This window comes from Hyla sarda, chromosome 7 (assembly GCF_029499605.1).
Source record: "Hyla sarda isolate aHylSar1 chromosome 7, aHylSar1.hap1, whole genome shotgun sequence".
NCBI lineage: Eukaryota > Metazoa > Chordata > Amphibia > Anura > Hylidae > Hyla > Hyla sarda.
Window position 1 is genome coordinate 183,349,992 of NC_079195.1, and position 13,670 is coordinate 183,363,661.

At 42.0% G+C, this 13,670-nt stretch overlaps 2 protein-coding genes across 12 annotated transcripts in view; one reads left to right on the top strand and one right to left on the bottom strand.

Moving 5' to 3' along the window:
* STX3 (syntaxin 3) overlaps positions 1–13,670 on the top strand; it is a 243,052-nt gene that overhangs the window by 118,555 nt on the left and 110,827 nt on the right. The window contains exon 1 of one of the 8 annotated variants that reach the window (XM_056531726.1): positions 11,791–11,897. The exons of the other annotated variants lie outside the window; for them this stretch is intronic. The gene's annotated coding sequence lies outside the window, so the exon portion shown is untranslated. Of the gene's footprint in view, positions 1–11,790; positions 11,898–13,670 lie in introns of those variants that run through there. 8 annotated transcript variants of the gene reach the window in all.
* The window catches only part of LOC130282852 (pendrin-like), a 158,217-nt gene that overhangs the window by 111,639 nt on the left and 32,908 nt on the right, over positions 1–13,670 (bottom strand). Inside the window, exon 1 of one of the 4 annotated variants that reach the window (XM_056531707.1) lies at positions 12,267–12,586. The exons of 1 other annotated variant lie outside the window; for it this stretch is intronic. The gene's annotated coding sequence lies outside the window, so the exon portion shown is untranslated. Of the gene's footprint in view, positions 1–9,884; positions 10,126–11,662; positions 11,804–12,266; positions 12,587–13,670 lie in introns of those variants that run through there. 2 more of the 4 variants (XM_056531708.1, XM_056531709.1) reach the window with 2 other exon arrangements.

Consider the following 13,670-nt stretch of genomic DNA (forward strand, 5'->3'; position numbering starts at 1 on the left):
CCTTGAGAAGTAAATTGTCTGCGTGATATATCAAGAGATCTGATCTGACATCACAAATGCGTTTAACTTAAATAAGACAGAAAAGAACTGTGAGTTTAAAGGAGAGAAGTTTTAGAGATAATGAATCATTATTATCCCAAGAAGTGAACATATTTAAAATAATGAATATTAGGATAACGTATGTTTATTTCAGTATAGAATGTATAAAGTTAGTATACTTGTGAACTGTGAATCATTATTTATTTATTTATTTGTTCCAGCCCAAAGAACCTGCTACCAACACTCTTTAGTCATAATTCTTCACCAATGATACCTATTTCAAATGCACACACCACTTTAATCATTCAGAGATACTGTATAAAGCTTTAGACATACACAGAATATAGTGTATACACCTTTTTGTATGACATCACTTAAAGTGTAGCTCCCACCATCCTTTTATTTTTTTTCTGTCCCTGCCTATTGCCCATCTATCCCTAACCCCCTCCCTGCCTTTAATTATTTTTTTTTCCATCCTATTAATGCCTTTTTGTCTGCCTGGTAGTGTGCTCACTACCAGGCAGACTTCTCCAGCAGGCGCGACGTCACTGATGCCTGCTGGTGAGGGACTTCCGCCCTTAGTTCACCTAAGGGTGCCTCCTGCTGTTTCACCACTACAACTCCCAGCTTGCCCTGACATCTATTGGCCATCAGGGCATGCTGGGAGTTGTAGTGGTGAAACAGCTTGAGGCACCCTGTGGTGGAAGCAATAAACTTCATGGCCGCGGCACTACCCCTGCAGCTACCCCCCCCCCCCCAAGCAATAAACTTCATGGCCGCGGCGCTACCCCTGCACCCGCAGCTACCCCCCCAAGCAATAAACTTCATGGCTGCGGCGCTAAAAATCCCCCCCCCCCCCACCCGAAACAGACATACCGAGTCCTGAGTCCTTAGCAGCGGGAGGCGGGGCCGGCATTTGAGGCCAGGCAGCCAATGCGCTCTCAGCGCTCGCTCCCGCCTGTCTGATTGACAGGCAGGGAGCGAGCGCAGTCAAAATGAATTCGGACCAATTGCCTGGCCGGCATCGGTCCGAATTCAGGCGTGACGTCACGCCAGGCTGCAGCCAGCCACAAGGAGGGAGACCCCTAGTGGCCAGTTTTCAAACGTTAATTTCACCCTGATAATCTGATAATAAAAAAATAAATTATGAAAATATATTACAGATATGTTGTAGTACATAAGTACTACAACATATCAAAAAATTTAGTTGGTGACAGTTCCCATTTAAAGATACATGTATAGATATACCATTTTCTAATTTTTGAAGAATATAACAACGAAACAATAAAACAAAAATATTTACTCATTATACATAAACACCCTAGGGTAGAAGACTACATTTTTAATACTTCATTCCAAATCATTTATATATACACTTTCACTTTGTCTGTTTTACTTTACCATTTATTTTATAACGTATACAAATATAGAATTATCTACATACATGTCGCAATAACATTTCCAATTTCAAATATACTGTTTCCACTTACCATTAGTAGAATTTCCCACCTGTTTCACATATCCCATTTGTGCTATTTGGATGTGACACCTTCTAACAGGGGAGGAGTTACTGGTATATACTCCACCAAATGATCCCCAGAGACATTACATATGTTTAGCTGCTGAAGAAAGGTCCTAAGGGGAACCTGAAACACATCCAGCTTCAACCACAAACAATCCAAGTGCCACATCAACCTTTTCCACAAGAATACAACGGAGAACCGCTGCAGTATCGACGGACTGAGCCCACTGCTGCCGCTACACATCTGAGACGGCCGAGTCTCCAGCAGCGCACCCTCTGCCCAGGGACTGGGACTCGTCCGGTGATCAGCACAATCTACATAAGGTACCCATTCTGACTACACTTTTAAAGCGCAGTTCTTATTGAACTTAACACTGCCGCTGCACAATTGGGAGATGGGTGTCTCCAACAGCGAGCCCTCTGCAATGAGGATCCAGATTTGTTACATTCTACAATTGCCACTAACTAACTTTGCACAAATCGCTGCATTCTTTATTCAAGACATTTACTATTTATTCTAACTGGATACAAAATAATTGTGGAAATAGCGAACCAAGACTATCAGAGAAATCACTGCATTTTTACAAATCGCTAAACCATTTCTTTCATTCCTATAGATGTGTGGACACTTATTTAAAGGATTATTTTATGTGTTTTAAAAGCCATATTTTATTGTATTAACCCTTTTTATTTGCCATGATTTTAATTTTATGGTATTAACCATTGAACAACCATTTTGTGTTTCTGTTGATTCACAAGGGCCCTGTGATTTACAGTTCACAAGTATACTAACTTTATACATTATATACTGAAATAAACATACATTATCCTAATATTCACTACTCTGAGCCCCAATTTCTGTATTCTATTTCACATTTTTTTGCACCGTGGGTATAGGTGTTATTTGGGCAACTCGAGTCTCAGGTTGCCAGGTCAATAGAAGCCTCTCTACCACTCTTTTTTCATATTTAAAATGATATTCATATCCCAAGTGGAACTGTATTTAGGTAGAGGAGGACGTCGGAAACTAATGCCTTTAAGTAATTGACAGATTAAAGGATGTTTGCCGATGGGAATAGAATCAATAGGGAAATGTTTAGAAGAAATTGCTAAACGATAAAGGTTAATAGTCCTGTAGGCTTTACCAGAGTCATAAGATGCTGAAAGGAAATTTAAGATGTGAGAGATAGGTGCTCGTAAGGGATCCAAATGCCATCGATCGCCCCAATAAATCCAAAGTCTCCAGGCCGATGGGTAAGCTAATCTGGTACCCAGGGCCCCGGCATCGGAAAGGATGTCTTTAGTTGATTGAGAAAATTGAAGGTCAGGTCTAGTTGACCTGAGATCAACTAAGCGTCTAGATGTAATTGATCAGATAGAATTAAAGGATGACAATTCCCCTGAGGGTCCAGAAGAAGAATCGGGAAGGATGGAAGAATTTGTGGAAAATCTATGAGAAGATGTAAGATTTGAGGAAACCAAGACTGGGTTGGCCAAAACGGGGTAATTAGAACCATTGTGGCTTTATGAGTTGAGGTCTGGAAGAGAACCCGAGGAATGAGGTTGAAAGGGGGAAAGGCGTAAAGTAACTTCTGAGGCCAGAATTGAAGGAAGGCGTCTGCACCCAAAGCCTCTGGATCTGGACGCCAACTGAAGAAAAGAGGAAGTTGAGTGTTGAGGCGGGAAATTAATAGGTCCATATGAAGAGGGCCCCATAATGTATTGATCATTTGAAAGATTGGAGGATGAAGTTTCCAATCACTGGCATCCGTCAGGTAGCGAGAGTACCAATCCGCTATAGAGTTGGAAATTCCAGGAAGGTATTCCGCATTCAGAACAATGTTCCTGTACAGACAAAAATGCCAGAAATCCTTGACAAAATCTGCAAGAAATTTGGAAGTCGTACCTCCCAAATGATTGATGTATTGGACAGCGGATATGTTGTCCATGCAAAGGAGGATACAACAATGGGAGGAATTTTTTGCAAAACTCTCTTATTCATTTGTCTAATGAATTTGTCCCCAAATAACATGCCTTTGGTAGGATTGGGAGGTTTAGTAGAGGCGAGGTTAGTTAATTGGTGGTTAATTTTCATTAATATAGAGCATTTCCACACAGTAGAAATTGCCGAGTTGGCATTGCCGAAGAGGCAATCAGCTCTTTGAGCCCAACCCCTAAGGGTTCCAGTGTCAACTGGTTTGTTGCTATTAGTAGCCTCCTCGGCTAGTTCCTGGCAAGCTTTGAAGCTTCTATCGACTCCCTTTTTGGGGTTTTTACCCATCTTAAATATTAATTTTGTCAGAAGAGGGTCGAGGGCATTCAGCTTTTGGTTTGTTACGTGTAGCCCTGTCTAAACTTTTATTGACCCATATGGATAGATATTCTGCCACTTTAGGATCAGGAAGCCATTCACCAGAGCGGGGATGGCAAATTAAAGAGGGGTCGAAAAAGGGATCACCTGAATCACCCACAATAGTGTCTTGCTGTATAACAGGGTCATCATGGTCATCACCGCTTTCCTCAGAGACGTACAAAATATCCTCTACATCTTCAATTTCTGAATCCAAGGATTCATCAGAGGAAGAGTCTCTGTAGGAGTCAGGTTTCGCCCAAAAGGCGGATTTCAGAGCCCTAATAGTCTGGACTTCCTCGCGGGCTGAGGGGAAGACATGTGGTGGGTTGGAACCACTAGTAGGATGAGAGTCAATTTTTTGAGGCTTAGCAGAGTCTTGGCGGACTCCTGAAGGGTGTTTCATAACTTTAGAGGAGTATGGGCCGTCAGATGTGTGATGTTTTTTAGATTTTGCCTTGCCTGGACCTTTAAGTCCCTTGGCGAGGTCAGAGACAGATTCTTTAGGAGACCAATACTGGTATGATGGGGTAAAGGGGAGTAAAGACCCAGCATCTTGAGGATTAGTGTGTTGCAAAGCCATAGAGACTGATTTTGTAATTGACTCTTGCAGAACAGAAACTGCAGACTGTACTGCAGAGTGGACCGATCTAGATATAGAATCATCCACCACATAGTAGGAGGAAAAACGTATCTATACTGTGTAAAAAATCAATTAAGGTAAATAATATATATATATATATATATATATATATATATAGGTCTAGGGAGATATGTATATAAATAAATAGATGATGTAAATTTAAGTAAGTAATTAATTAAATAATTAGATGTAAATTAATTAATAAATAATGAAATAAATAAATAAATAATATATAAAATAATATATTAACCTCTTAAGGGCTGACTTAGAGTCATTAAGGACTGAAGGCTTATGGGTACACCCGTGGGAATTTCGGTCCCCCCCGCTAGCTGGTCGGGGAGCGAACCGGGATGCCTGCTGAAATCATTGAAGTCACATCGCCGAGGGGGGTCCTGAGACCCCCCACGTTGGCGATCGCCGCAAATCACCGGTCAATGCAGACCGGCAATCTGCGGTGATTCCGGGTCAAACGGGTCTCTGGCGACCCAGAAAATAAGGGGGATCGGGGCTGTCCAAGACACCCCCGATCCCCCTGAAGGAATAGGAGTGAAGTGGAAGGGGTACCACCCCTCCTATCCCTGCTATTGGTGGGTCAGAAGCGAACGACCAATAGCAGATTGGGGGCAGGGGGGTTAAAGTTTGGTTCGCCCGTTCTGCCCACCTACAGTAGTCCGGGCAGAACGGGGGGACCGACGGTGATCAGCGGCGGTGACCACACACCCACCGGCGGCGGCAGCGGGCGACGATCGAGGGGCGGCGTTGACGTGCGACTGGCTCCCTGCTGCAGACTACGGAAGCCGGTGAGTTGCCTAGCAACATCTGGAGGGCTACAGTTTGAGACCACAATATAGTGGTCTCTAAACTGTAGCCCTCCAGATGTTGCAAAACTACAACTCCCAGCATGCCCAGACAGCTGTTTGCTGTTTAGGCATGCTGGGATTTGTAGTTTTGCAACAGCTGGAAGGCTACAGTTTGGAGATCACTGTGCAGTGATCTCTAAACTGTGGCCCTCTAGATATTGCAAAACTACAACTCCCAGCATGCCCAGACATCAGTTTGCTGCCTGGGCATGCTGGGATTTGTAGTTTTGCAACATCTGGAGGGCCACAGTTTGGAGATCACTGTGCGATGGTTTCTAAACCGTGGCCCTCTAAATCTTGCAAAACTACAACTCCCAGCATGCATGAACAGCAAATGGCTATCTCACCATGCTGGGAGTTGTAGTTGCGTACCTCCATCTGTTGTATAACCACATCTCCCAGCATGCCCTTCGGCGATCAGTACATGCTGGGAATTGTAGTTTTGCAACAGCTAGAGGCACACTGGTTGGAAAATACTGGGTTAGGTAACAGAATCTAACAGAAGGTTTTCTAACCAGTGTGACTCCAGCTGTTGCAAAAGTACAACTCCCAGCATGCACAGTCTGTCGGTGCATGCTGAGAGTTGTAGTTTTGCAACAGCTGAAGGTTTGCCCTGCTTCAAGTTTGAGCTGCTTAAAGTTTGAGCTGCGGCAAATTTTCCACCGCAGCTCAATCTCCTAGTGGGAAACTCACCATAAACCTCCACCTGTGTGAATGTACCCTAAAAACACTACACTACACTAACACATAATAATTGGTAAAACACTTCATATACACCCCCTTACACTGTCCCCCCCAATAAAAATTAAAAACGTATAGTACGGCAGTGTTTCCAAAACGGAGCCTCCAGCTGTTGTAAAGCAACAACTCCCAGCATTTCCAGACAGCCACTGACTGTCCAGGCATGCTGAGAGTTTAGCAACAGCTGGAGGCACCCTGTTTGGAAATCACTGGCGTAGAATACCCTATGTTCACCCTTATGCAATCCCTAATTTAGTCCTCAAATGCGCATGATGCCCTCTCTCTTTGGAACCCTGTCATATTTCAAGGAAAGAGTTTAGTGCCACATATGGGGTATTTCCGTACTCGGGAGCAATTGCGTTTCAAATTTTGGGGACATTTTTCTCCTTTCACCCCTTATTAAAAGGAAAAGTTGGGGTCTACACCAGCCTATTAGTGTAAAAAAATTAAAAAATTTACACTAACATGCTGGGATTGCCCCATATTTTTTATTTTCACAAGAGGTAAAAGGAAAAAAAGACCCCCAAAATTTGTAACGCAATTTCTCCTGAGTACGGAAATACCCCATATGTGGGCGTAAAATGCTCTGCGGGCGCACAACAAGCCTCAGGAGTGAGAGCACACAATGTACATTTGAGGCCTAAATTGGTGATTTGCACATGGTGGCTTATTTTACAGCGGTTCTGACATAAACGCAAAAAAAAATAAATACCCACGTGCGTCCCCCATTTTGGAAACTACACCCCTCACGGAACATAACAAGTGGTATAGTGGGTCTTAATACCCCACAGGTGATTGACGAATTTTCGTTAAAGTTGGATGGGAAAAGGAATTTTTTTTTTTCACTAAAATGCTGGTGTTCCCCTAAATTTTTCATTTTCCAAAGGGAGAATAGGAAAGAACGTACCCCATATGTGGATGTAAAGTGCTCTGCGGGTGCACTACAATGCTCAGAAGAGAAGGAACGCCATTGGGCTTTTGGATAGAAAATTTGTCCGGAATTGAAGGCCATGTGTGTTTACAAAGCCCCCATAGTGCCAGAACAATGGACCCTTCCCCACGTGTGACCCCATTTTGGAAACTACACCCCTCACAGAATGTAATAAGGGGTACAGTGAGAATTTACGCTCCACAGGGGTCTGACAGATTTTTTGAAAGTGAAAATGTAATTTTTCATTTGCACAGCCCACTGTTCCAAAGATCTGTCAAACGCCAGTGGGGTTTAAATGCTCACTGCACCCCTTATTAAATTCTGTGAGGGGTGTAGTTTCCAAAATGTGGTCACATGTGGGGGGGGAGGTCCACTGTTCTGGCACCACGGGGGGGCTTTGTAAATGCACATGGCCCCCGACATCCATTCCAAACAAATTCTCTCTCCAAAAGCCTAATGGTTCTCCTTCTCTTCTGAGCATTGTAGTGCGGCAGCAGAGCACTTGACGTCCACACATGGGGTGTTTCCATACTCAGAAGAAAAGGGGTTACACATTTTGGGGGGCATTTTCTCCTATTACCCCTTGTAAAAATGTAAAATTTTGGGGGGGGGGGGGGGGGAAATGCATTTTTGTGAAAAAAAATATTTCATTTACACATCCAACTATAACGAAAAGTCATCAAACACCTGTGGGGTGTTAAGGCTCACTGGACCCCTTGTTATGATCCTTATGGGGTGTAGTTTCCAAAATAGCATGCCATGTTTGCTGAAAAACCATTTCAGCTAAATTCACTCTCCAAAATCCCATTGTCGCTCCTTCCCTTCTGAGCCCACGGAGCACTTTACATCCACATATGAGGTATTTCCTTACTCGAGAAAGATGGGGTTACACATTTTGGGGGGATTTCTCTCCTTTTACCGCTTGTAAAAATTTTAAAATGGCTCTGCAAGAACATGCGAGTGTAAAAAAATGAAGATTTTGAATTTTCTTCTTCACTTTGCTGCTATTCCTATGAAACACCTAAAGGGTTGACAAACTTTCTGAATATAATTTTGAATACTTTGAGGGGGCAGTTTTAATAATGGGGTAATTTATGGGGTATTTCTAACTTGAAAGCCTCTCAAATCCACTTCAAAACTGAACTGGTCCCTGAAAAATTCAGATATGGAAATTCTCGTGAAAAATTGGAAAATTGCTGCTGAACTTTGAAGCTCTTTAATGTCTTCCAAAAGTAAAAATATGTCAACTTTATGATGCCAACATAAAGTAGACATATTGTATATGTGAATCAATATATAATGTATTTGGAATTTCCTTTTCCCTTACAAGCAGGGAGCTTCAAAGTTAGAAAAATTTTGGGATTTTTCACCAAGAAAGGATGCAAGTAACAACGAAAATTTACCACTAAGATAAAGTAGAATATATCACGAAAAAACTATCTCGGAATCAGAATAAACGGTATAAGCATTCCAGAGTTATTAATGCATAAAGTGACAGTGGTCAGAATTGCACAAAAGGGCTCAGTCCTTAAAGGGGTACTCCGTTGGCCAACGTGTTTTTCCGTTTTTGACTTACCCTATTTGTTTTGTTTCATTTCTATTCTTGTTGTTTAGGCAACTCTATTTCCGTTCTTTGTTGTCTTTTTTTTCCCTACTTTGTTTTCTTTGCTTCTATTTCCTGTTTCTTGCTGTGCTGAAAACTACAAATCCCAGCATGCCACATGCCTTGCTGGTTTGGGGCGGCTCCTTTTTTTTTTTGTTTGTTTGTTCCGCCCTTTACCCACCCTACTATTTTCCCGGGTCAGCCCCCTTATACAGCACACTAATATAATCAACCCTGGTTTGGATACACTGGCATACACACACAAAAGGGACTACAACTCCCAGCATGTGTCATTCAGGAGTCTTCAGTCTTTGGTATAACACCAGCATGCTGCCTCTGTAGTCTCCTGGGGGTTGTAGTTCACCACACCTCTGTAGGGCATACACCAGTGTTTCCCAACCAGGGTGCCTCCAGGTGTTGCAGAACTACTACTACCAGCATGCCTGGACAGCCATAAGCTGTCCGGGCATGCTGGGAGTTGTAGTTTTGATACAGCTGATGACACCCTGGTTGGAAAACAATGCACTTTGTTTGTAATATATTGAATAGGCTAGGCCAGTGTTTCCCAATCAGTGTGGCTCCAGCTGTTGCAAGACTACAACTCCCAGCATGCCCAAAGACTGTCAGGGAATGCTGCGAGTTGTAGTTTTATAACAACTGGAGGCACACTGGTTTGGAAACACTGGTGTAACATGATGTGTATGCTGAATAGGCTAGGACAGTGTTTCCCAACCAGTGTGCCTCCAGCTGTTGCAAAACTACAACTCCCAGCATGCCCAAAGTCTGTCCAGGCATGCTGGGAGTTGTAGTTTTGCAACAGCTGGAGGCAGACTGGTTTGTAAACACTAGCATACACACACATAACAGGGACTACAACTCCCAGCATGTGTCATTCAGGAGTCCTCCCCCCCCCCTCCCCCTTCACACACAGAAATCATCCCCAGTCCGAGATTTATTCCCCTGCAGTCTATATGGGGGAGATTCATCAAAACCTGTGCAGAGGGAAAGTTGTCCAGTTGCCCATAGCAACCAATCAGATCGCTTGTTTAATTTTTCACAGACCTTTCTTAAAAATGAAAGAAGCGATCTGATTGGTTTCTATGGGCAACTGGGCAAGTTTTCCTCTGCACAGGTTTTGATAAATCTCCCCCTTTATCCCCAGCCCATGCACCTTGTTATCCTCCCCTTCACATACATCTTCTCTGTCTTCTTTCAGTATAGACCTGCGTCCTCAGATGACAGAGCAGGGGGAGGGTAGGGGGAGATGAGGAGCTGTGTAGGAGCTTCTTGCTCTCATGCACACCTGTGTCCTCCTGGAAGGGGGAGATGAGGGGGCGTGGCCTATCTCTGTCATGCAGTTCTCAAAGAACAGAGAAAAAAAAAAGCTCTGAAATCTTGTCCACAGCCTAATCCTTACTTGTGGACAACAATCAGAGATCCAACACAGAACTACAGAACTTCCTGGCCCACAAACAGGTAAGAAAAAAAGACACATGCTACACAAACATATAATACATGTCAATAGCAAAAAACATGACCATTAAAAGAAGATGCAATATAGCCAAAAATCTTAACCACCGGGTACCCCTTTAACCCCTTAAGGACCAAGGACGTACCGGTACGTCCTTGGTCCTGCTCTCCTGATATAACATCATATCACGGCGGGCCCGACGTCATAGTGAAGCCGGGACCCGCCTCTAATAGCGCGCAGCTGAGAGCTGAGCCGCGCGGCTAAAAGCGAAACCGAAACGTGCCGGCTAGCTCAGTGGGCTGTTCGGGATAGCCGCGGCGAAATCGCGGCATCCCGAACAGCTTACAGGACAGCAGGAGGGCCCCTACCTGCCTCCTCGCTGTCCGATCGCCGAATGACTGCTCAGTGCCTGAGATCCAGGCATAAGCAGTCATGCGGCAGAATCATCGATCACTGGTTTCCTATGAGAAACCAGTGATCAATGATAAAGATCAGTGTGTGAAGTGTTATAGGTCCATATGGGAGCTATAACACTGCAAAAAAAAAGTGAAAAAAAAAAGTGAATAAAGATCATTTAACTCCTCCCCTATTAAAAGTTTGAATCACCCCCCTTTTCCAATAAAAAAAAAACAACACAGTGTAAATAAAAATAAACATATATGGTATCACCGCGTGCGGAAATGTCCGAATTATAAAAATATATCATTAATTAAACCGCTCGGTCAATGGCGTGAAAAAATTCCTAAGTCCAAAATAGTGCATTTTTGGTCACTTTTTATATCATTTAAAAATGAATAAAAAGCGATCAATAAGTCCTATCAATGCAAAAAGGGTTCCGTTAAAAACTTCAGATCACAGCGCAAAAATGAGCCCTCATACCGCCCCATACACGGAAAAATAAAAAAGTTATAGGGGTCAGAAGATGACAATTTTAAACGTATAAATTTTCCTGCATGTAGTTATGATTTTTTCCAGAAGTCCGACAAAATCAAACCTATATATGTAGGGTATCATTTTAATCGCATGGATCTACAGAATAAAGATAAGGTGTCATTTTTACCGAAAAATGTTCTACGTAGAAACGGAAGCCCCCAAAAGTTACAAAACAGCGTTTTTTTTTCAATTTTGTCGCACAATGATTTTTTTTTCCATTTCACCGTAGATTTTTGGGCAAAATGACTGGCGTCATTACAAAGTAGAATTGGTGGTGCAAAAAATAAGCCATCATATGGATTTTTAGGTGCAAAATTGAAAGAGTTATGATTTTTTTAAAGGCAAGGAGCAAAAAACAAAAATGTAAAAACGGAAAAACCCCCGGTCCTTAAGGGGTTAAGGTGAAAAAGGGCTCACTCCTTAAGGGGGTAAATAAATTATGTATTGAAAAAGTAATTTTTTTAAATAATGATAGCAATTATAAACAAATGCCACAAGGTGGCAGTACAGGATAAGAAATGAAGTGGGGAAGACATTTTTTACTGAAAGATGATAACATGTAAGGATACTGCAGTAACAATGTAGCACGTCCGGCTGGCTCTGACACTCTGAGGTGAATGTCAGAAGCCTGCCGAAAGCTGACAGGAGATCACCTTACTGTCAAGGATCTCCCGAGAGCTAACGGATGAAAGAAGATGGCTGCTGTGACGCAGCAGGATAAAGGAGAAGACGGGTGATGAAAGTAAACAACGGAAAAGAAGATAGAAGGTGTACTGGAGATCGGAAGATGCAGGGATAAGCCGGGTGAGTATAATAAGATGAATATGAAAGGTGAATTTTTAACAAAAAGGTATAATATGGAGAAAATCACAAGAATATGTGGAACAAAAGGAATATCTATAAGATTTAAGAGAAATGAAAATAAGGGGAGAATGAAGATTGAAATTTATGATAAATAAATAGAATATTATAAAAATAAAATATAAATAAAATATGTGTACATTAGTCATATCAGCATGAATAGATATACAATTAATAAATGAATAAAATGAATGAAAATAAGAATAATTTTAATAAATAGAAATGATTAAAACTGTATAAAGATTTTTTATAGGGAGCAAAAAATATACTTATCCAAGCACACTGCTGAGCCGCAAAGAAGAGGCAAGTTACCTGGACAACAGTTACCTATATGGACAACAGTTACCTATATGGCATATGCTATGAACTGATTGGTTATTGTAATAGTGAAGCATACTAGGTTGCATCCTGGATATTATGTTTGACTACACTTTATATGTAAAGTTTTTTTTCTAATACATATAGTGCTTATTTGCTGCTGAGTTCAGTAAAAGAAGTTAAAAGTATAATAGGAGCTTCTTGTCTTGCCATCATTTTTGTTGCATTCATTGTACATGTAGGTCATATCATCAATAAGATCTAATGTGTTATATGTGACTTATTTTATAAGAAATAGACCCTAGCAACAGGTGATTGACTACACAGCAGCTTCTGTGTTGGTTTAGAAACCTTTTTATATATAATGGTATGTTCACACTGCGGATTGTTTAATGGTATGTCCATGTGGAAATCCTCCTATTACCATGTTTTTGTTATCTATGTGTGCTCAGTAAATGTTCCGCCACTGAACTCCAGCGGAAAACTAAACACGTTCAATCTACTACACCCTGTTCCAAATTATTATGCAAATTCTATTTGTGTCACAAAGATTCAATTTTTTTTTTTTCCGTTTAACTCGTGGATGGCATTGTGTCTCAAGGCTCTTTTGATCACTGAAAAAAATCTCTAACACCTCTGATAATTAGATTGCCAGGTGAGCCCAATTTAAGGAAAAACTACTAAAGGTGGATGTTGCACATTATTAAGCAGAGCACCATTTTCAAGCAATATGGGGAAGAAAAAGGATCTCTCTGCTGCCGAAAAGAGTGAAGTAGTTCAATGCCTCACGATTATTCTTCAAACATTTATTGCTCATGATATCACAACACACAGATTTAGTCAGTCTGCTGTAAAACTGGTTCTAAGACAGTCTCAGGTACAACATCAGTTTGCACTGAAGAAGAACCAATGCCCCCCAGAAGAACTTTGCCAGGTGTAGCTCTCTGAGGGACATGACATACTTGTGCGTCCAAGTGGCCTCCCCGATTTACACTTGGTCGCGAACGCTTGATACAGGATCTGATGAAATGAGTGTCCTCTCTATATAAAAAACCCAGGCCATAGAGTTAACGAAGCCTCCTGCATTCTTCCAGGGTATGAATTGACCCTATCTGCATAGGTTCATCCTCAGGCTAAGATTTAGAGACAGGAGAGGAATCAAGCCGGACAGGAGAGACAGAGAATGGAGAACACTCCCATTTGCATTCTCGCAAACGTCTATCCAAACGCACAGCTAAAGTCATGGCTTGGTCAAGGGTTTCAGGAGAGGGATAAGTCACAAGAATGTCCTTTAACCCCTTAAGGACTCAGGGTTTTTCCATTTTTGCACTTTTAAAAATCATAACCCTTTCAATTTTCCACCTAAAAATCCATATTATGGCTTATTTTTTGCGTCGC